Here is a 22,137-nt window from a genome sequence, read left to right on the forward strand (position 1 = left end):
TTGTGGGAAGTAAAGTTAGTCTGACAATGGTAGATAAGTCTGACTGTGTAATGGGAATGTAAATTTTAAAGATCTTCCCTGCCCCTAGGCTAAAGTGCACCTGGAGCCTGGGGTGGGAAGCTTGTTTTTCAGTAGATACTTCTTCTTCTTCTTCTTCTTTTTTTTAAGCAATCGGGGTTAAGTAACTTGCTCAAGGTTACATGGCCAGTTATTTCTGGGTGTGGTGCTGAGTATCTGAGCCCGGATTTGATTCAGGTCATCCCAACACTGGAGCCAGTGCTCTTACTCGCTGAGCCACCTGGCCGCCCCTCGGTAGATACTTCTTGATTGGCCAGTGAGTCAATAAGGTTGTTACATTCTCTGAGCCAGGAGAAGGCTATATAAGCCCTGATGTGAGGCTTTGTTTTGGGGCTCACTTTGAGAAGTGTTCTGTGATTTGATGAAACTCTGGGAAGCCATTAAGATTCCTCTGGCTTTGAAACCCAGATGTTGATTTGGTATGAATGTAATGGTTGGACAGTGGATTTCCAAAATCTGTCTACTTGATTTGTTTCTGTCTTGATAATTCTGTCTGTATACTCTGAAGTTCCGGGTGCTGACCTTTTTCCCCTGAACTAGATAAACGATATATGATTTTTGACTGATTAAAGTAAGCTTGTTAACCCATTTTGAGTTGCTTTCCTTTATCAAAGCAGATCCAAGAACCTGTGTTGGCAGCAAACCCTGGGGACGCTGGGGTGCTTGCTGCTACAGAATGGCAGATAAGCACATCCATTGTAGCCAGGCCTTGGTCTGGACAGTTGTATAGTCCTTGTCCTGATTTATTGTGAGACCCAGATGTCCAGGATCATTCTGACATCTTATCAGGAGGTATGGCCAGGTCTGTTTCTCACGAGAGGGGCTCCTGGCTAAGCACGTATGAGTTCAGGAAGAATTCAGTAATTTCCAAACTTGTTACATACAGGGGCTTAGTATATGAGGCCATGGGCATTTCAGCAGGGTCTCTGACCTAATAGGCCATAATAGTGAGGGAACATTTCACCTGTGTTACTAGAAATATGCCCCAGATTTAGGTCTGTTTATGTTTGTACCCAGGGCTTTGCTAGGTAATCAAGGCTTCACTTGAAATGGCACTAAAGGCATCACACCCCCCTTGGAACCATATTTTGTTGATTAGCAACACCTTATTCTATAAAAGTGTACCTTTCAGAAGACTCAATGCTGTCTTCCCTACTGGGAAGGCAGTCACCTCAGTTAATAAACACTCCTATCAAATTATAATTGGCTGGGCTGTCATGTCCATTGTATTTGTACATTTCAAGACTACTTGGTCAACCTTAGATTCCTCCCACAGTCTTTCTGTATACAAGATCTACCTTATTTCCATTGAAGTGCTCAGATTACTTAAGAGTCTAGGAAATCCTGGATCCTAAAGAGTTTGGCCAATATGGTAGATTTTTAATGAATCTTGGTTTTTTTTGAAAATTTTTTTGTTTGTTTTGGTTGAAATTAAGCTTACCATGGAATTCATTTGACTGGATCCTTGCATCACCATTTTGGAGTCCCAGCACCCCTAAACCTCAACAGGTTCAGCAAAATGATGAGGTATGGGCTCTGGGAGTCCACTGGAGCTCTCCTTGAGTCCTAGAGGTACAGGCTGTGGGAGCCTCCCATGGACTCTGATTAAATCATCCCATTTGATGAGGCATTTGCATGAGACAATAAGCCTTCATTGTGGCTGGGCCCAGACCTCTAGCCTAGTTACTAACTGCTAACTACTAACTCTAGCCTAGTTACTAGCCTAGTCCTCCATAGTTCATCTACCTCCCACCCTTGAGCCTATCAAAATATCAATACACCCTTGAACTGGCCTAGCCCACCATTGTTTGTGGTCTCCAGGTGGCTTCCCACCCTTAATCACTCATTGACCTCATTAACTCCTCCTCAAGACCCTCCCCAAACTCCTCCCCTAGACCATGTAGATTCCTCCCACAACTGTCTGTATATAAGACCCCATCCTGTCTTCATGATTGTGAGAGCACCATAGAATAGGGAGAGGGCCACAGAATGACCTAGCAGACTTCCTGTGTCTAATACAAGTGAACTTTTAATAAAGTTTTCTTTGGCTGAGATGATTTGAGATAATGAATCAGAAGAAAACATACCTAGGACCTAGGTGGTTTGATATTTTGTTCTGTAATCTTGTTAATTAAGATCCTATTCAGCCTTCAGGGCCTTTGGTCTTTCTGAGGACTTTGGTCCAATTTACCCCTTAATTGTAGCCTAAGCAATAACTTGACCAAGTTTGGACAATTATCTCAGTTTATCTAATTTTCAAAGATAGTACCTCTTGCAGGAAGCCTTTAGGGCTACTAACACTGTAACCTGGATGGGTAGAATTAATCACAATAGCAATGATGAGGATAATGATACTAATACCTGATAATTACATAGCACTTAATATGTGCCAGGTAACACTTTGCATTTACTACCTAACTATCCTCACTAAAACATTGGGCAAGCTATTATCCTCATTTTATAGGAAAGGAAACAAGTGAACAGAACAAAGGTTATAAATGACTTGCCTGGAGTTGAAGAGCCTGGATACATGAGTGAAATGGACTTACTACAGAGAGTTGAATACAAGTAAAATGGCATTACTGCTTTCCATTATTCCCTTCCTGGGGCCATAGTTATGGTGGGGAAATTATCTTAACTAGGTTCAAAAGGCTTAATACATTTTAAATTGAAGTTCCTTAAAATTCAGAACTTTGGAGTCTCCTAAGTGTACAGGAAGAGAAAACTTATGTACTTTGTTCTGGTCCCTCCACTTATCTCTATGGATCTGAGTTCTTGTCACGAACAAAAAACTTTAACTGGGCATACATATTATCTTTCTTCTTTCTTAGATTTGTTTTTTGCCAAATCTCTAAGAAGCCAATGTATTCATACCCAGAGATTAATCATACTTGACCTTAATATATGAGAAATGGGAATGATAAAATTCTAGAGAAATAGAGAATATGTACAAAGCATAACAATGTGGTTTAAATCTTTCCCTCATTTTCTGAAAACTTTTATTTACTTGGTTTATTGTGAACTTATATACACAAAAGCTGAACATTGCCATGTGCACAAAAAAAATTTGTATGAGATCAGGAATCTCTATCATGTACTGACTTTTTGTAGATGGAAATATTACTTTCTTTTTTTTAATTATTTTTTTAATTTTTTGGTCTTTATTAATTTGTTTACTTTTAGTTTACAAGATTCATTTCCATAATTCCTTGAGTTTCAATTTTTCTCTCTTTCCCCTCTCCCCCTCCCCAGGGCATACAATCAAGTATAGTATATACAAATACTTCCACAATAGACATTAGTCAGGTTATAAAGAAGAATTGTATCCAATGGAATGAAAAATGGTAAAGAGAACATAAAACCAAATAAGAGAAGGAAAAAGATCAGGTATTTTGCTTCCACCTGGATATAAACTTAGTTCTTTCTAGTTCTTTCTCTGGATGCACATATTTCTCTCCATCATGAGTCTTTTCAGATTGACTTATATCACTGCATAGCTGAGAAGAGTCCAGTCTATCAAAGTTGGTCATCACACATATGTTGTGTCTGTAATTGTATACAAATTTTTCCTGGTTCTACTCTTCTCACTCAGCATCAGTTTGTATAAGCCTTTCCAGGTAAATATGAAGTCCATCTGCTCCTCATTTCTTATAGCACAATAGTATTCCACTACATGCATATACCACAACTTGTTCAGCCATTTCCCCAAGTGATGGGCACCCCCTTAATTTCCAGTTCTTTGCTACCACAAAAAGAGCTGCTATAAACATTTTTGTACATATGGGTCTTTCTCCCATTTTTATGATCTCTTTGGGATATAACCCTAAGAGTGGTATTGCTGGATCAAAGGGTATGAAAGTATTTATAGCCCTTTGGGCATAATTCCAGATTGCTCTCCAGAAAGGCTGGATCAGTTCACAACTCCACCAGCAATGTATTAGTGTTCCAATTTGCCCACATCCTCTCCAGCATTTGTCATTTCCCTGTTTTGTCATCTTAGCCAATCTGACTAAGATTGAGATGTGGTACCTCAGAGATGTTTTGATTTTCTGGAAATATTACTTTAAAACTATTCTTCTCAATTTCCTTCTGTGCATTTTATTAATTTCCTATAAAAAGTAAATGTTTTATATCAAAATAAACCAAATTCAAATACAAGTAGTGGCCAGATTTACTTAACTTGTAAACATCTTGCTTAACTTGATGTTTTTACCTAGAACCTCTCTTCTCTTAATTTTTCAAATCTTCCCATACTTCCACCCTGTTCAGTAAATGAAAACATTCCCAAAATAAAACCATCAATACATAGTTGCATAGTCAGGCAAAATTTCTGCCCTGGCCATATCTACAGTTATATCAATGTCTATAAATTTTAAGTCCATCTCTGAAGACGTTCTGTTTTCATTCTTTTGGACTTGTGAAATGTCATTAGGTTCATCAGAATTGTTTTTTTTTTTAGTTAAATCTATTTTTATGATTGAAATTGTAAAGTCTTTCAAAGGTTTTTTTCTCTAACAGTAACCCTATATAAATTGTTTTCTAGTTGTGCTCTTTGTTTTATAGCAATTTGCAGAAGTTTTCCCAGTTTCTTCTAAAACTAACCATTTAATAATTTGTTATGACACAATAATAGTCCACTGGATTCATATGTTACAATTTGTTTAGCCAAGTAGGACACTCCTTCAGTTTTCAATTTTGGGCTACTGCAGAAAGAGCTGCCATGAAGGTTTTGTACGTATAGATTCTTTTATTCCAGTTTGATTATTAACTTTTCTTTGAAATATTTATATTCGTGTTAGATCAAGTTTTGATATTGATCCCTTTTCTATGGTACTTTTGCACATGATCTAACCTCCCTGCTATCTCTACGTCTACTGTAGCCTTATCTGAAATCCTGGTTAAAGTTGAACCAACATAATAAAACGACCAATTTACTTACTCAGTGTTATACCAATTACCCTTCCAAAAGCAGAGGAAAGAAAAAAAATGTCTAAGTACATGTAAGACAACACATTAATAATTTAAAAGTAGTACACAAGACAAAGCTAGCTAACTGGAAATTACATTAGTTCTTCTCTCTGTATAAAATGTGACTATACAAAAACATATTAAAACTATTAAGACATTTGCTAAAAGAAAAATAGGACAGCAAGATAAGAAATAAGCAAGGTCACAATGCTGTAATTAACATGTGCAATAGCAATTGGATGGGGAACATTGACTATCAGTATAGTATAGTTATTCTCTGTGAGTTGAAATTGTACCTTGTTGGTCTCTGACCACAGATTCTCTTTTAAGTCAAGCAGTTCTTCATGGACAGCTTTGGAACTGAGGTAGTCATCTATCCATAGGCCTTGTCAACAGATTTTGTGGAGTATTTAACTGTCTACAAAAAGTCATTGTGGTATCACTTCCAGACCACCCAAGAGGCTGCAGCTTACATGCTCAACCATGGTAACTAAGAACACATCTACTTGCCAAATCAGCTAGGCAATGAGCCAGTGAAGAAGACTGGGAGGGTTAATGACTATTAAGAAAAGGGTTATCTCAGGGCAGCCAGGTAGCACAGTGAGTAAGAGCACCAGCTCCAGTGTCGGGATAACCTGGGGATCAAATCTGGGCTCAGACACTTAGCACCCACCCAGAAATACCTGGCAGTGTAGCCTTGAGCAAGTTACTTAAAAAAAAAAAAAGGGTTATCTCTACAGGGATTGGACTACTTTGGTGACCTCCCTACACCCCAAGAAGAGACTTTCCTTAATGACTTGTTAATGGAAATCATAGTGAACTCTTTTTTTCCATTTTATTTTTTTGCTTTTTGGAAGGGGGAAGTCAGGGCAACTGGAGCTAAGTGACTTGCCCCAAGGTCATATAGCTAGTAAGTACCAAGTGTCTGAGGCCAGATTTGAACTCAGGTGCTCCTGACTCCAGGGTCAGTGCTCTATTCACTGCGCCACCTAGCCGCCCCTGTAGTGGACTCTTAAGAACCAACATGCCTCTATAGAGACACTTACAGACACTCCTAGCATGTTGTCCTGATTTTCCTTCCACCCCTCAACATTCAAAGGAGGCAGGGTCTCTCCCTAATTTGATTCCAAGGTAGCTGTATGAGTTCACTACAGTGGCCCTTACCTGCTTTTCTCTACTTCCTTAGAAATGTAAGATACTGAGTTCCAATTTTTTCTCCTTTCCCAAGAGAATAAGCAATGTGATACTGGTTATATATGTGTAATTATGTTAAACATTTGTAAGTTAGTCATGCTGTGAAAGAAACAATAGAGAAAAGCCCCCCAAAACAAAGTGAGAAAATTAGCTTCAATCTGCATCGAACTTAGACTCCATAGTTAGTTCTTTGGATGTAGATAGATTTTTGGAGGGTTTTTTGGATCATTGTATAGCTGAGAAGAACCATATCAATCATAGTTGATGCTTGCACAATGTTGTTGCTGTTACTGTGCAAAAGATGTTTCCTGGTTCTACTTACTTCACTCAGTACCAGTTCATGTAACTGGGAAGGTTTTTCTGAAATCCACCTGCTTATCATTTCTTATTAACACAATATTCTGTTACGTTCGTATATCACACAACTTGCTCAGTCATTCCCCGATTGGTGGGCATTCTCTCAATTTCTAATTCTTTGCTGCCTGTGATAGTAATGGAATATAAAGATCCTCCTGTATTGGCTTGGTTTTCAAATTGATTGTGTTAAAAACCAGAGCTTGTTAATCCCACCTGTGGGATGGACTTGTTGATGTGAAAAAAGAGTCCTGAACTGGGAGGAGCTGGTGACGTAGATTTGGAGAGACAAGAGAGAGGCAGAAGAACTTTTTTGGAAGCAGCACCCTTGTGGAGGCAGAGAGAGAGACTGAGAGGATTGCTGAGGGCCACTTTGAATCACCCTGGACTTTTGAGACCTGCCCCTGGAGCTGCCAAGGACTGAGGAGACATGGCTGTTTTGCTGGTACTTTGTCTGTTTTGATGTTGTTTTGCCAGATTTGTCCACTGGTGAAAGACAGTCCTGTTGTTGAAGAAGTCCTGGAACCTTTCTGTTGGCTAAGAGCTCCTGAGACTGTCCTGCAGACAGAGAGTGAATACTGTCCACTGGTGAAGGACAGTGCTGTTGTTGCAGGGGTCTGGGAACCTTTCTGTTGGTTCCGAAGCCCTGAAGAAGGATTTTCTTGTTGTATGTTTACAGAAATCCTGGGAGAGGGTTTTGCTAATGTTTTCAGGGGTTCTAGGACTGTTCTGCAGACAGAGCATGAATTAATGAAGAGACTGGCAATGTATCTTGTAGCCTTGCTAAGCCTTGTCTCCCCAGGAACTAAGATTGCTGAGAACTTGCCTAGTGTCAAGATGAAGAAAAGACCTCCATTTGGGTATTAAGTGCTGTGCTTAAACTTGATGTAACTCTGGGGTAGATTCAAGTGTGATCCAGGGGTGGGGAACTTTTGACCTTTTTGTGTTCTATGGTTGAACAAATGAAGGTACTTTACTTAGATTGGAAACTTATCTCCATCTTCAAAGAGGGGTTTTGTGATGGACTAAATGAAGGTACAGCCTAGGGGTGGAGTAGTATTTAGAACAGGGACTTTGTAATTGATTGAATGAATGGAAGGTCCTGGGGTGGGGTAGTACTTGGAGATTATTTAATCACACTTAGTAAATGCTGTATTTTGAATGATGTCATGTTTTGATCTTCTCTGTTCTTGGTTTGTCACTGAGTAAAATGGAGAGCACCTATGCTGGTATTTTGAACCTTGGGAAGTTGCCTTTCCTTGGCATTACATTACACTGCCACAAAAAGAGCTATTATAAATATTTTTGCACATAGAGGTCCTTTTCCCTTTTATGGTTTCTTTCAGATACAGTCCTAGTAGAGGTATTCTTGGATCAGAGTATGCACAGTTTGATTTGCCCTTTGGGCATAGTTCCAAATTGATCTCTAGAATGGTTGGATCCATTCACAACTCCAACAACAATGGATTAGTGTGACCAAACCTTATGACATCCAGGGAAATGTTTCTGGAGTAACTCTTGAAAGGGGTCTCCTAATGGTAGTCCTCTCCTAGTAACAAAGATCTCTAATTTCTCAACCTGGGGGGGTAGAGCATCCTATCTGCCTAACCACTTGCCTACCCTCTTTAGTCTTCCATTATACCTTTAAGTTGGCCTTTTCCATTTAGTCCTCATTCCCTCCACATTACTTCTACAAGCTACTACTTGAGAAAGGACTGTTAGGGACACAGGGGATACCAGGACTAATGTGGTAAGGGGGCTCTTTTTTCCTCCCCCTCTTTGAAGGACCCAGCCTCAGTCTTACCACCTCCATGTTAAAGATTCTAAAGGAAACCTTCCAGAAAGGAAGGATTAGATAACAAAGAAAATGTTAGCCTAGTGAAAAGAGACTTTGCCTTCCCAGATCCTGAAGCTCCTCCTAGTCTTAAGCAAGAATTACATTCAGTTGAATGTAATTTTTAATAACACCTTTGCTTCATAAAATATGGTATCCAGTAGCCTATTAACACACACATCAATTTTTTTTACCTCCTCTGTATATCCTCTTGAGTAATTTACCAAAAGTCAGACTAAAGTAAACAATGTGACAAATGTTAATAGAAATGATACAAACTTGAAGAGTAAAACATTTTTTTTTCTAATAGCCACAGGTATACACTACTCATCAGTCTGGAAAAGGTACTGGGAACCTGCTTAACTCATCTGTGTTGACAAGTCTTAGCTTTCCTTCTGATAAATTACTATGTTTTACTTCTCACTTCCTTGATAATACTATCCTCATTTTATTCCTATAATAAAAAGTCTAGGGTCACTGAAACAAAAAGGACTTGGTGAAGTATGAATAAAATAGCTAGGTAGCAAGGGCTAGTTGGCCTTGGAGTCAGGAGGACCCAAGTTCAAACCTTGCCTCAGACCCTTATTAGCTCATGTCCTTTACTAAATCATGTTTACCTCAGTTTCTCATCTATAAAATGAACTGGACAAGGAAATGGCAAAACTTATTATCTTAAGAAAACTCCAAATGGGATCATGAAGAGTCAGAAATGATTGAAAGGTAAGACTTAAGAGAACTATTGGAACTACTGAGTCAGGCACAGTTATGAGGTCAGATCTAACCTGTAGGAAAATGATTTTAGAACCTGAGTGGAAGATGGATTGGAGTGGGAAAGACTCATTTCTCTCTGCTCACAATCTTCAGTGGTTTCCCACAGCCTCCTTGAAAGAGTTCAGACTTCATAGTCTGGTATTAAAGGACATCCACAATGTTCACTTTTTTGTTTATGCTATTACTTCCTTCATGTCAAATAAAGAAAGCAGACAAATTGAAGGAAAAAATATTAGTGCCGTAAGAGAGACTACTTGCAATTTTCCACCCTTCCCCAAGCCTCATCCAATGCAGATTTGGTTTATATACCTTTTTTCAGACCTGTACACAGCTAATCATTAATATCTTATGTATGGTAAGTAAAGCTTAAATAAGAATTTTTAGGTTCTGATATTTGAAAACTCTAATATTTCAGATTTGGTGGATGTAGTATATGACCGAACAAAAAATCTCAAGTTGTAGACTTGGACTACAGGTGGGTAATGAGTCTTGTCCTCATAGTTGAGATGGAAGTTCTTCACAAAAGATATTTTGATTGGACAGGATGCTGTTGGTAGCTTGAGAAGATCAGGTTTGGAATACTTGTAAAAAGTTTTAATACAAAATTAATTAGGAGTGAAAGGAATTGTCTTTTTGCACTGAGGATCCAGTTGAGATTAAAGAAGTTAAATTTTAGTGGATCTAGTCAATAGATACTAGACCTTCTCATTCTGTAACATGGGTAGGAGCAGAGAATAGCCAGATTGTGGGAATGGGTTTTTGTTGTTGTTGTTGCTTTTTGGAGGGCAATTGGGGTTAAGTGACTTGCCCAAGATCACACGGCTAGTTTTTGTGTTAAGTGTCTGAGGCCAGATTTGAACTCAGGTCCTCCTGACTCCAGGGCCAGTGCTCTATTCACTGCATCACCTAGCCACCCCAGATAGTGGGAATGTTAAGGTTAATATTTGTCAAGGCCTGAAAGCTCAAAGGACAACAACAAAGGATTTAGTAGAAAATAGTTTACTATGGGACAAGGAATGATTTGACTGAATACTGGGGGTGAGGAGTGGTTAGAGGTCATGGTGAAAAAGAATAAGTTTGGAAGAGAAAAGGAATGGGGAAAGATGGAATTATGAAAGATTTGATTTAAAAAATCAGAATTTTTGATCATGGAAAGTGAAACACAAGGGTGGGAAGTAGCCAGAGGCAATCCAAAGGTAACAGACAATGGAGAGCTAGGCTAGTTTAAGGGTAACATTTCCTTAAAGACGTATTTTTTTTTGGAGGGGGGAAGGCAATTGGGGTTAAGTGACTTTCCCAAGGTCTTGGCTAGCTGAGTGTCAAGTGTCTGAGGTCCTTCTGACTCAAAGTCTGGGCTCTATTCACTGCCCCTAGTTCAAAGATATTTTGACATGATTTGGCTACCTGGAGATGATAGAAAATGGAGGGCTATACTAGGTAAAGGTGACAGACTTTCAGTCTTAGGGATAATGAGAGGATTATAGCCTCAGGCCAATGCCAGATCCAGTGGTAAGGTTCAAGGAGAGTTCAAGTGGGTTCCCAGAGCCTATACCCCATCAATGCCATAAGCTATTCAGATCCTGAACAGTTACAGATGGAGGCTTGCATCTGGGAAAAGTCTAGAAGACAAACTAATAGAGGATCCTCCTGACTCAGTTTCTCCATTTGGAAAGGAATGTTTTTCACCTGGCTATTCCTGAGTCTGGCTATGAGGCAGAATTAGTACTGCATAGTTAGTTATTAAACTGTGATAATCGTGCACATGCTTTTTTCCTTTTGTGTCCAATTTTTATAATCAGAGCAAGTAGTTAGTAAGAGCACAATTTAAGTGGGATGTTGATGTTTTGACCTGAATTTATAGTCATTCCATGGCCTAAGCAAGAGGTAAATTGGTGTTTGAACTTTAGATCATTCTTTCAGAACAATGAATATAATTGGAGAAGGGGAATCTATTAAGCTGTGAGGTTAAAGTTAGGAACCTCTAGTTTTAAGGAATAGGATTTCAGTAAGATAATAAAAGACTTATTCCAAAAAAAAAAAATGGAAAGTAGATAATCCAAGCCTGTCCTGGCCCTGGATAACCTGGGTACCCTTGTGCCAACTTCAGAGTGGTTAAGCATGTTGAGAGGATATGAGGAAGTTCAACTTTAAGAAGAAATATTCAGGGTGAAAATTATTTGATTTGATTTGAAAGTCAATGGACAAGGGCAGCCAGGTAGCACAGCAAGTAAGAGCACTGGCTCCAGTGTCAGGATGACCTGGGGATCAAATTATCACCACACCCAGAAATAACTGGCAGTGTAACCTTGAGCAAGTTACTTAACCCTGATTGCTTAAAAAAAAAAGTCAATGGACAAAATTACACAAAATCTAGGAGGAATCAAAATGGAGGACATCACATGTTTCAAAACCCTTCGTGGATAAAGGGGGGAGTCTGCTGTTGTATTGATAAAACACTTATTGCAAACATCATGGAAAAGATCTAACAGGATGAAGGAAGTCCACAGCCAGCTGTTTACCTTAAACTGGGTTCCTATTTTTTTTTAAACTCCCCTGGTGCTACTCCTGACCCTCCCCCCCCCTTCCTTTTTTCTCATTATCTTGTTGCTTTTGATGTTCAGACCTTGCCTATTGAACCTTAAAGCTAAGTTTGTGTCCTAGGCTAACCTCAAAGCAAATTTCAAATGGCCCTGTGGGAAGGATACTAGTCCATACTCACCCCTTATCCCCTGGACATGGCCTATGCTGGGTTCCAGTAAACGTTCCTTTGGGACTCAGTGAGGCAGGTACAACTCTATTACCAATAGACTGAAGTAGTTCCTGAAATGGAGTCTTCTTGGACCACTTGCAATCTCATCATCTTTCCCCCTCAAGTAGTAGGCACCCAAATCCATTTTGGGGAAAGGGTGAGGTTTATACATTACTCAGTCTCCCTTCAAATAGTGGGGACCCAAATGCATTTGGGGACATGGGTGGAGGTCTCAAGTACCACTTAAAAACAGTTAAGGAGGTGAGATTCAAGTAGTCTGGTCAATGAAATATTGAAACTTCAACAGGGGCCCCTGAACCTTTGGAAAATGGTTGAACAATGTGAAGAGGTTACCCACTAAGGAGGGTTAGATTTGCTCTGGAGACCCCAAAATACCAACACGCGGGGTCCTTCCAAATGAATTTGACTCCATTCTATTCAAAGAAAAGTACAATTTATTAAAAATTTGCTTGCATTAGACACAATAAGTTTGTGCTAGGTCATTCTATGGCTCTCTTCTATGGCATTCTACAGCTCTCTCACTATGGCATTCTATGGGGCTCTCACAAATCTAGGGGTGGTCTAGAGGAGGAGTTTGGGGAGGTTCTTTAGGAGGAATTAACGAAGTCAATGAGTGATTAAGGGTGGGAGGTAGCTGGAGGCTACAGACAAAGGTGGGCTAAACCAGTTCAAGGGGGTATTGATATTTTGATAGGCTCAAGGGTGGGAGGTAGATGAACAATGGAGGAGTAGGCTAGTAACTAGGCTAGTAATTTGTTAGTAACTAGGCTAGAGGTCTGGGCCCAGCCACAAGGTAAGGCTTATTGTCTCATGCAAATGCCTCATCAAATGAGACAATTTAATCTAGAGTCCAAGGGAAATTCCCAGAGCCTGTACCTCAAGGACTGAGGAGAGCTTGAGGGGGCTCCCAGAGCCCATACCTCATCAAATGGAATATTGATATGCTTGAAACATAGAAATAATGCTCTACTCCCAGACTACTTGTTCCCTAGTTATCTCATCTCCCTGTCCCACACAAGTTTTCCTCTATAAAAATCCCTAGCTTCTGACTAGGGATTGTCTGGGATCTCTCTTAAACTGAGGCCTCCATTAAGGGGCCGACCTTCCTTAAGGAGGAGCCTGCTTGATGTCTAGAATAAATGCTTTTACTTGACAGTCTGAGTAAATTGTTTTTCGATAACCCTAAATGACACTAACACCTTGTACCTCACCTTACACCTCATCATTTTGGGGTGATCCTGAACCTCAGCAGGAGATGCTCCAAAAATGAAGGGCAGGTAGGATGCGATGAAAACATTATTGAATGGGGAGAGATGGAATTATGAAAGATGTGAAAAAAATGAACAAAATGATGAAAATATTCCCTGCCCCACCCCCCCACCCATAAACAGGGCACTCCAATTGAAACTTGTCACCAAAAACTCCAGAGGTGGAGTTCTAGGCCTAGATTCAGGAGGGCTCTCCTCTTGTAAATTCAAATCTAGTTTCAGACACTTAGTAGCTCTGTGATGATGGCCAAGTCACTTATCCCTGAAGAGTTGGACACCACTGAAAAATATCTGGGTCTATCAAGACCAGGAGCAAATATTGGGTACTGGTGCTGATTTATGTTAGTGAAAAAATACTCTTATAGAACTGGAAGTTATTTCATATTCAAATTCCCTGCCTGTGGGAAGAGTGGCTTTCATTTCAGTCTTTACTGAGTCATATTTAGAGACCTGGTCATAAGACACCAACCACCATCAGTAATGGAAGCCAGAAAAATAAATTCATTCTAGCTGTTTGTCCTTCATGCCAAGAATCCTAATGGAACAGGTAAGAAGATCATCATGAGATACTTAAAAAGCTCATCTGGCTCAAGCTGGCTTTGTCTACAAGGAAAGTTCTTAGAGTGGGAACTTAGGTATGGCTGGGCTCAACACTCCTTCCCTCCCCCCACTAGAAAAAGGAAATTTGGAAAAAATCCTATTAGACTCAGACTCTTTTTTCAGTTCCTGAATGTTCTCTTTGAGTTAGGGATTCCCTTTTGGATTTGTTGCCACATCACTCAGCCTGGCTACAATTCCTGGGCACCTCCATCTACTTATATATCTCAGAAGAAAAGAGCTTTCCATTTGGACAACTGGACCCATTAGTTCCCAAACCTCAGGGACTGACATGTCTGTTGAAATCAGCATCTGATTTCACCCAAGCACCTTTTAGAGGTATGAATGTAAATGATTCACTTTTGATTGTGAGAAAGTACAGGCTCTGGGAACCCCCTTGAGCTTTGATTGAATCTTCCCATTTGATGAAGCATTTGCCTGAGGCCATAAGCCTTTCATTATAGCTGGGCACAAATCTCTGTTACTAGCCTAGCCCTCCTTTGTCCAGGAACTTCCCACCCTTAATTCTCCCAAGCTCTCTATTGTCTCATCTCCAGGTAGTCTTCAGCTACTTCCCACCTTAATCTCTCATCACTGGAGTCTGACCTCATTTGACTCCTCCTGAAGACCCTCCCCAAACTCCTCCCCTAGACCACCCCTAGATTCCTCCCACAACATTTCTGTATATAAGATTCCATCTTAACTCCATGAGGTGTGAGAGCTAGAAGACAGTTAGACCCTATCTTTCTCCAGGCTCCACATTATCTTGGTTTTTTGAGATCAATAAGGGAGAGTGAGACATGTCACCGGTCAGATTGTCTAAGATGAAAAAACAGGAAAATGACAAATGTTGGAGAGGGTGTGGACAGATTGGAACACTAATGAATTGCTGGTGGAGTTGTGAACTGATCCAACCATTCTGGAAAGCAATCTAGAATTAGATCCAAAGGGCTATAAATAATTTCATACCCTTTGACCCTGCAATACCACTTCTAGGGTTGTATCCCAAAGAGATCATAGAAGTGGGAAATAGACCCATATGCACAAAAATATTTATAGCAGCTCTTTTTGTGGTAGCAAAGAACTGGAAATTAAGGGGGTGCCCATCAATTAGGGAATGTCTGAACGAGTTACGGTATATGCATATCATAGAATACTATTGTGCAATAAGAAAAGAGGAGCAGATAGACTTCATATTTACCTGGAGAGGCTTATACATTTGATGCTGAGTTAGAAGAGTAGAGCCAGGAAGAACTTGGTACACAATTACAGACACAACGTATGTGTGATGACCAACTTTGATAAACTGGACTCTTATCAGCAATGCAAGGTTATAAGTCAACCCCAAGAGACTCATGATGGAGAGAGATGTTTACATCCAGAGAAAGAACTGAGTTTGAACCCAGATTGAAGCAAACTACCTGCCCTTTTTCTTTTTTGGTTTTGTTTCCTCTTTTCCATTCTTCATTCCATCTGATACAATCCTTCTTTATAACCTGACTGATGCCTAATGTGAAAGTATTTGCAGACAATATACTTGATTGTATGCTGCCATGGGGGGGGAAGGAGAGAAAATTTGAAACTCAAGGAATTGTGGTAACAAATCTTGTAAACTAAAAGTAAACAAATTAATAAAGAACAAAAAAATAATAAAATAAAAAATAAGGGAGAGTGAGAGCTACTTACTGTTTATTCCACCATCTTGGCTCTTGGAAGTTTAAATAGGTGACTTGCAAACATTCTGTCTGTGAGCTGATAGCACCAGGAACAGCTGTTGCCACTGCTATATAGGCCCTACACAGAACTGTGCTTCTCTCTTACCCAACCCCCTCCTGCCTGGACTGAGAGGTCTGAGAATCACAACTGCTGTCAGTGAGTGATTGATTCGGTCCCCTGGTTTCTGCTCTGGCTTTATTATTGTAGCTGCGTTGGTATAGCCTGTGATCCTCTTCCAGCACAGTGGGACAGACCCTTCCTCTCAACTTGTCTTGGGCTGGAAATCAGCCACACTATCTCTTTGTGGATTCTGCTGCTCAAGAATTTGTTCAGATTTACTTTTTAAAAACTTAAAAAGTATATTTTATTAATTTTTGGTTTTCAATATTTGTTTCCGTAAGATTTTGAGTTGCAAATTTTCTCCCCATCTTTCTCCTACCCCCTACCCTAAGATAGTGAGCCTACTGAATACCCCTTCTTCCAATCTGCTCTCTCTTATATCCTCTCCTATCCCCCACAACTTTTTAGTAGGGCAAGATGGATTTCTATACCCCAGTGCCTGTATACCTTATTTCCCAGTTGCATATAAAAAACAATTTTTTTTAACATTTGTTTTTAAAACTTTGATTTCCAGATTATTTTGCTTCTTCCCTTCTCACTCACCCCCACTGAGAAGACGAGCAGTTCAAAGTAGGTTGTACATGTGTAGTTACGCAAAACATTTCCATAGAAGTCATATTGTGAAAGACTATATTTCCCTCCATCCTATCCCATCCCCCACTTATTCTATTTTTGATTTTGACCCTGTTTCTTTTCAAAAGTGTTTGCTTCTTGGGGTGGCTAGGTGGCGCAATGAGTAAAGTGCAGTCCCCAGAGTCAGGAGGTCCCAAGTTTGGTTCCAGCCTCAGAAACTTAACACCCACACCAAAAAAACTAGCCGTGTAACCTTGGGCAAGTTACTTAACCCCAATTGCCCTTGAAAAGGCAAAAATAAAACCTGTTTGCTTCTAACTATCTTCTCCCCCAATCGCCCTCCCTTCTATCATTGCCCCTCTTATCTCCCTCCCCCCTACTTTCCTGTAGGGTAAGATACCCAATTGACTGCATGTTATTCCCTCCTTAAGCCAAATTCAGTGAGAGTAAGGATGACCCATTCCCTTTCACCTTCCTGCTCTTCCCCTCCATTGTAGCAGTTTTCTCTTGTCTCTTTTATATGAGATAATTTACCTTAATCTTTCTCCTCCCAATATATTCTTCTATCACCTCTTAATTTTATTTTTAGATATCATCCCTTTATATTCAGCTGATCCTGTGTCCTCTGTCTATGTATACATGTACACACATATACACACACTCACGTAACTATTTATATACACATACACCCTCCTATACATATATATATATATATATGTCTACAAATATATACATATATATTCCCTTCACCTAACCTCATATTGAGAAAAGTCTGAGTTACAATTATTGTTTATTCCATGTAGGAATGTAAATAGTTCACCTTTAATAAGTTCCTTATGATTTCTTTTTCCTGTTTACCTTTTCTTGCTTCTTGTATTTAAAAGTCAAATTTTCTGTTCAGCTCTGGTTTTTTCATCAAGAATACTTGAGGGGGGACCTGGAGATCGAATCCCGGGCTCAGACTCTCAGCACCACACCCAGAAATAACTGGTCATGTAACCTTGAGCAAGTTACTTAACCCCGATTGCTTAATAAAAAAAAAAGAGTACTTGAGGAGCAGCTAGGTGGCACAGTGAATAGAGCACCAGCCCTGTAGTCAGGAGGACCTGAGTTCAAATCCAGCCTCAGACACTTAACACTTACTATCCATGTGACTTTGGGCAAGTCACTTAACCCCAATTGTCCCTCCAAAAAACCAAAAAAAAAAAAATACTTGAAAGTCCTCTATTTCATTCAATGATAATATTTTTCCCCGAAGCATTATACTCAGTTTTGCTGGGTAGATGATTCTTGGTTTTAATCCTAGTTCCTTTGACCTCCAGAATATCATATTCCAAGCCCTTTGGTCCCTTAATGTAGAAGCTGCTAGATCTTGTATTATCCTGATTGTGTTACCACAATGCTCAAATTGTTGCTTTCTGATTGCTTATAATATTTTCTCCTTGACCTGGGAACTCTGGAATTTGGCTGTAAGAATCCTAGGAGTTTTCTTTTTGGAATCTTTTTCAAGAGGTGACTGGTGAATTCTTTCAATTTCTATTTTGCCCTCTGGTTTTAGACTATCAGGGCAATTTTCCTTGATAAGTTCTTGCAAGATGGTATGATGGTGATCTCTCCTGGATCTATTCTGCTTAGTGGTTTTTCCAATGAGATATTGCCTTCTATTTTTTCATTTGTTTGTATCTGTTTTATAGTATCTTGATTTCTCATAAAGTCATTAGCTTCCTTTTGCTCCAATCTAATTTTGAAGGAATTATTCTCTTCAGCGAGTTTTTGAAATTCCTTTTCCATCTGGCAAATTTGGCTTTTTAAAGCATTCTTCTCCTCATTGGTTTTTTAGACCTCTTTTGCCATTTGAGTTAGTCTATTTTTTAAGGTGTTATTTTCTTCAGTCAGGCTGTTTTTCAGATTCACAAAATCAGCTCCCATAAACTGTAAAGCTTCATGTTGCTAATGATTTGAATGATGGTTCAAAATGATTCCATATTTGAGTGGTATTATGCTACCAGTATTACGTAAAGAACAGGATGAAATGAGGCATCACTATACACCTTCCTTTATTGGTGTAATTTGCTATGTGAAAAAAGCAGTATTAGTTCTTTATTTCAGGCACATGTCATAGACAGCCAATTGTAGGACAGGATAATAAACCAAGCTTAGAAATTACCATGTGGGAAAATGTCTTTTTTGCCAAGATGGGGATAGGTCAAAGGAGAGACCACCTGTGGCAATCTGCACACTGCTGGGGCATGTGGCATTTCCTTTGAATGATGAACTACCTACTTGTCTTATGAGGCATCAGACACTTATACGTTAATTCAAAACAGAATAAATAGCAGCAATTAAAGTCCCAGGAGATTTTCTCAAACAGCAATATTTCAAAAATTATATTTTAAGGTAAGATTGTTATTTTTCTCATACATTTCATATGTTCTCGAAACGTCATTTATTCATAACCATCACTACCCCCACCCCCTCCTTTTGGTTTGCTGATAAAGCCAAAGAGAGAATATCAGGTCATTTCTAGAATACAATGAGATGAGACACCCTTCAGAATCCTGGTAGACCTGGGTACAATTTCCTTTGTGAAAGCTATGGAATCAAAGGGAACTGTAACTTTAGAACTAGGGAATAGTTAGACCTTGCTCAAGGACTGCACTGGGCATAGTATTTTTCTATAAGTGCTCAGGGTGCAAGGTAGCACATAGCTACCTGTAGAGGTAACTTGAATCAAGTCTATGAAAAGCTACAGAAGCTGGACAACCTACACTTGCTTTATTGAATCAATTGTTATAATAATTGATTCAATTATAGTTTATATATATTACTCTGTATATTCAATTATATCAATTCATATAATATTATGGCAGGGATAGAAGCTAGACTTTGGAGCTCCTTGTGAGCACACAACCACCAATTTAAAGTCTTAGAGTTGTCTGGTACACTTAGAGGTTGTGAATTCCCCAAGACCACAGACCACATGTGCCAGAGGTGAAATTTTAACCAGTCTTCTTGCCTCCAGCTCTCACTACCAACTGACCATGTCATTATTATTACTGTTATTTCAAATGGCTGTTATGATAAAGAAGGCCCCTGAAGAAAAATATAAGAATCTATATGACTCTTGGATAGATGATGAACACTAGATATCTTTTTCCTTTTTTTTTATGGTGCCAATTTTAAGAAGATTTTATTCTCCAAGACAATTGCATTTCCACTAGTTTACAGTACTGATAAAGTGCAATGTTGTTCACTTCTCTCCCTCTGCACACATTCAAGTATTCAGAATGCGCAGATTTACACAGTAGCTTAAATGTTACTTTTAACTGCTATTGCCTTGGCTACAAATTTGAATCCTTCAATTTCTGGAAAGCTGTGTGGAATGCTCTTTCTGGTATGTTTAGTCGACCTCTTCAATGATGGGTCCAAAAGAAGCACCTCCACATGGGGCTGCTCCACCCTCTGGGAACCCACCAGGCATGCCTCCTGCACTCTGGTACAGCTTAGAAATAATGGGGTTGCAGACCTTCTCCAATTCTTTCTGCTGATGCTCAAATTCTTCCTTCTCAGCAGTCTGGTTCTTATCCAGCCAGTTGATTATTTCATTACATTTGTCAAGGATCTTCTGTTTGTCTTCATCACCAATTTTGCCTTGCAGTTTTTCATCCTCTACGGTTGCTTTCATGTTGAAAGCATAAGATTCAAGAGAATTCTTGGAAGACAACTTGTCTTTCTGCTTTTCATCCTCAGCCTTGTGTTTCTCAGACTCCTGGACCATATGCTCAATGTCTTCTTTGCTCAGACATCCTTTATCATTGGTGATAGTGATCTTGTTCTCCTTGCCTGTGCTCTTATCCACAGCGGAAACATTGAGGATGACATTTGCATCAAAAATCTGAGGAACACCCCTGGGTGCTGGAGGAATTCCTGTGAGCTCAAACTTGCCAAGCAGATTGTTATCCTTTGTCATCGCTCTCTCACCTTCATAAACCTGAATAAGAACACCAGGCTGGTTGTCTGAATAGTTGGCAAAGGTCTATGTAAGCTTGGTGGGGATGGTGGTATTGCATTTGATCAGAATGGTCATAACTCCACCAGCAGTTTCAATTCCAAGGGAAAGAGGAGTGACATCCAACAACAGCAAGTCCTGAACATTCTCAGATTTATCTCCAGACAAAATGGCAGCCTGGACAGCTGCACCATAAGCAACAGCCTCATCAGGATTGATACTCTTATTGAGCTCCTTGTCATTGAAGAAGTCTTGCAGAAGCTTCTGGATTTTGGGGATTCGAGTGGAACCACCCACCAGGATGATGTCATGAATCTGAGACTTATCTAGCTTGGCATATCTTTTTTTTTTTTTTTAAGCAATTGGGGTTAAGTAACTTGCTCAAGGTTACATGTCCAGTTATTATTTCTGAGTGTGGTGCTGAGTATCTGAGCCCAGATTTGATCCAGGTCATCCCGACACTGGAGCCAGTGCTCTTACTCGCTGAGCCACCTGGCCGCCCCTAAGCAACTGGGGTTAAGTAACTTGCTCAAGGTTACACGGCCAGGTATTTCTGGGTGGGTGCTAAGTGTCTGAGCCCAGGATTCGATCTCCAGGTCTTCTCAACACTGGAGCCGGTGCTCTTACTCGCTGTGCTACCTGGCCGCCCCCTAGCTTGGCATTTCTTAAGGCCTTCTCCTCAGGGTCCAGGGTACCACGGAAGAGATCAGCATTTAGCTCTTTGAAACAGGCTCAGGTGATTGATGTATAGAAATCGATACCTTCATAGAGGGAATCAATCTCAATACTGGCCTGGGTACTGGAAGAGAGGGTATGCTTTGCATGTTCACAAGCAGTGTGGAGATGGCGAACAGCCCTCTTGTTCTCACTGATGTCCTTCTTGTGCTTTCGCTTGAACTCGGCAATGAAATGGTTGACCATTCGGTTGTCAAAGTCCTCCCCACACAAGTGGGTGTCCCCAGCTGTGGACTTGACCTCAAAGATGCCATCTTCAATGGTAAGAATGGAGACATCAAAAATACCACCTCCAAGGTCAAAGATCAACACATTTCTCTCAGCACCAACCTTTTTGTCCAAGCCATAAGCAATAGCAGCAGCAGTTGGCTCATTGATGATTTGAAGCACATTGAGACCAGCTATGGTCCAGCATCTTTGGTGGCCTGACATTGGGAATCATTGAAATAGGCTGGTACTGTGACCACAGCATTTGTGACAGTCTTCCCAAGGTAAGCTTCAGCAATTTCTTTCATCTTGGTCAAGACCATAGAAGATACTTCCTCTGGGTAGAAACTTTTGGTCTCCCCTTTGTACTCCACTTGGACCTTAGGCCTGCCTGTGTCATTCACCACCGTAAAAGGCCAATGCTTCATGTCTGATTGTATGACAGCATCATCAAATGTGTGACCAATCAGACATTTGGCATCAAAAACTGTGTTGGTGGGGTTCATTGCAACTTGATTCTTTGCAGCATCAATGATTAAACTTTCTGTGTCAGTGAAGGTGGCGTAGCTTGGGGTGGTCCTGTTTCCTTGGTCATTAGCAATGATCTCCACTTTCCCATGTTGGAAGACTCCCACACAGGAGTAAGTGGTGCCAAGATCAATGACAACTTCAGATCCCTTCGACATGGTTGCTGGGGAGTCGGGGGGTCGTAGCTGACCACTGTGGAGAGAGAAGGGCTGCTGCTGCACTGAGTCTATCTTTTTTTCTTTTGAAGCACTTCTGAAGTCTATGTATATTTGCACAAGTAGGGGAAACCTACAAATGACAGGCTTTGAAAAATGCATAAGACATACTGTTTTTTTCTTTCTATTAAAGTGTCTCTTAATTGGCAAAGGAATGAAAAGTAAGACAGTGGTAATGAGAAGGATCCTGGAGGGGAAGG

General features: G+C 40.0%; 1 protein-coding gene and 1 pseudogene across 1 annotated transcript in view; both read right to left on the reverse strand.

Moving 5' to 3' along the window:
• The window catches only part of LOC138174854 (probable E3 ubiquitin-protein ligase TRIML1), a 41,679-nt gene extending 26,055 nt beyond the window's left edge, over positions 1-15,624 (reverse strand). Inside the window, exon 1 of the mRNA XM_069105079.1 lies at positions 15,521-15,624. The gene's annotated coding sequence lies outside the window, so the exon portion shown is untranslated. The remainder of the gene's footprint in view (positions 1-15,520) is intronic.
• Positions 15,625-19,643: 4,019 nt separating this feature from the next.
• Positions 19,644-21,880, reverse strand: LOC138174855 (heat shock cognate 71 kDa protein-like; annotated as a pseudogene).
• Between the last annotated feature and the right edge of the window lie 257 nt (positions 21,881-22,137).

The sequence above is a fragment of the Petaurus breviceps genome, unplaced genomic scaffold (assembly GCF_028583685.1).
Source record: "Petaurus breviceps papuanus isolate PSGF00001 unplaced genomic scaffold, PetGlider_PUasm1.0 76, whole genome shotgun sequence".
Taxonomy (NCBI): domain Eukaryota; kingdom Metazoa; phylum Chordata; class Mammalia; order Diprotodontia; family Petauridae; genus Petaurus; species Petaurus breviceps.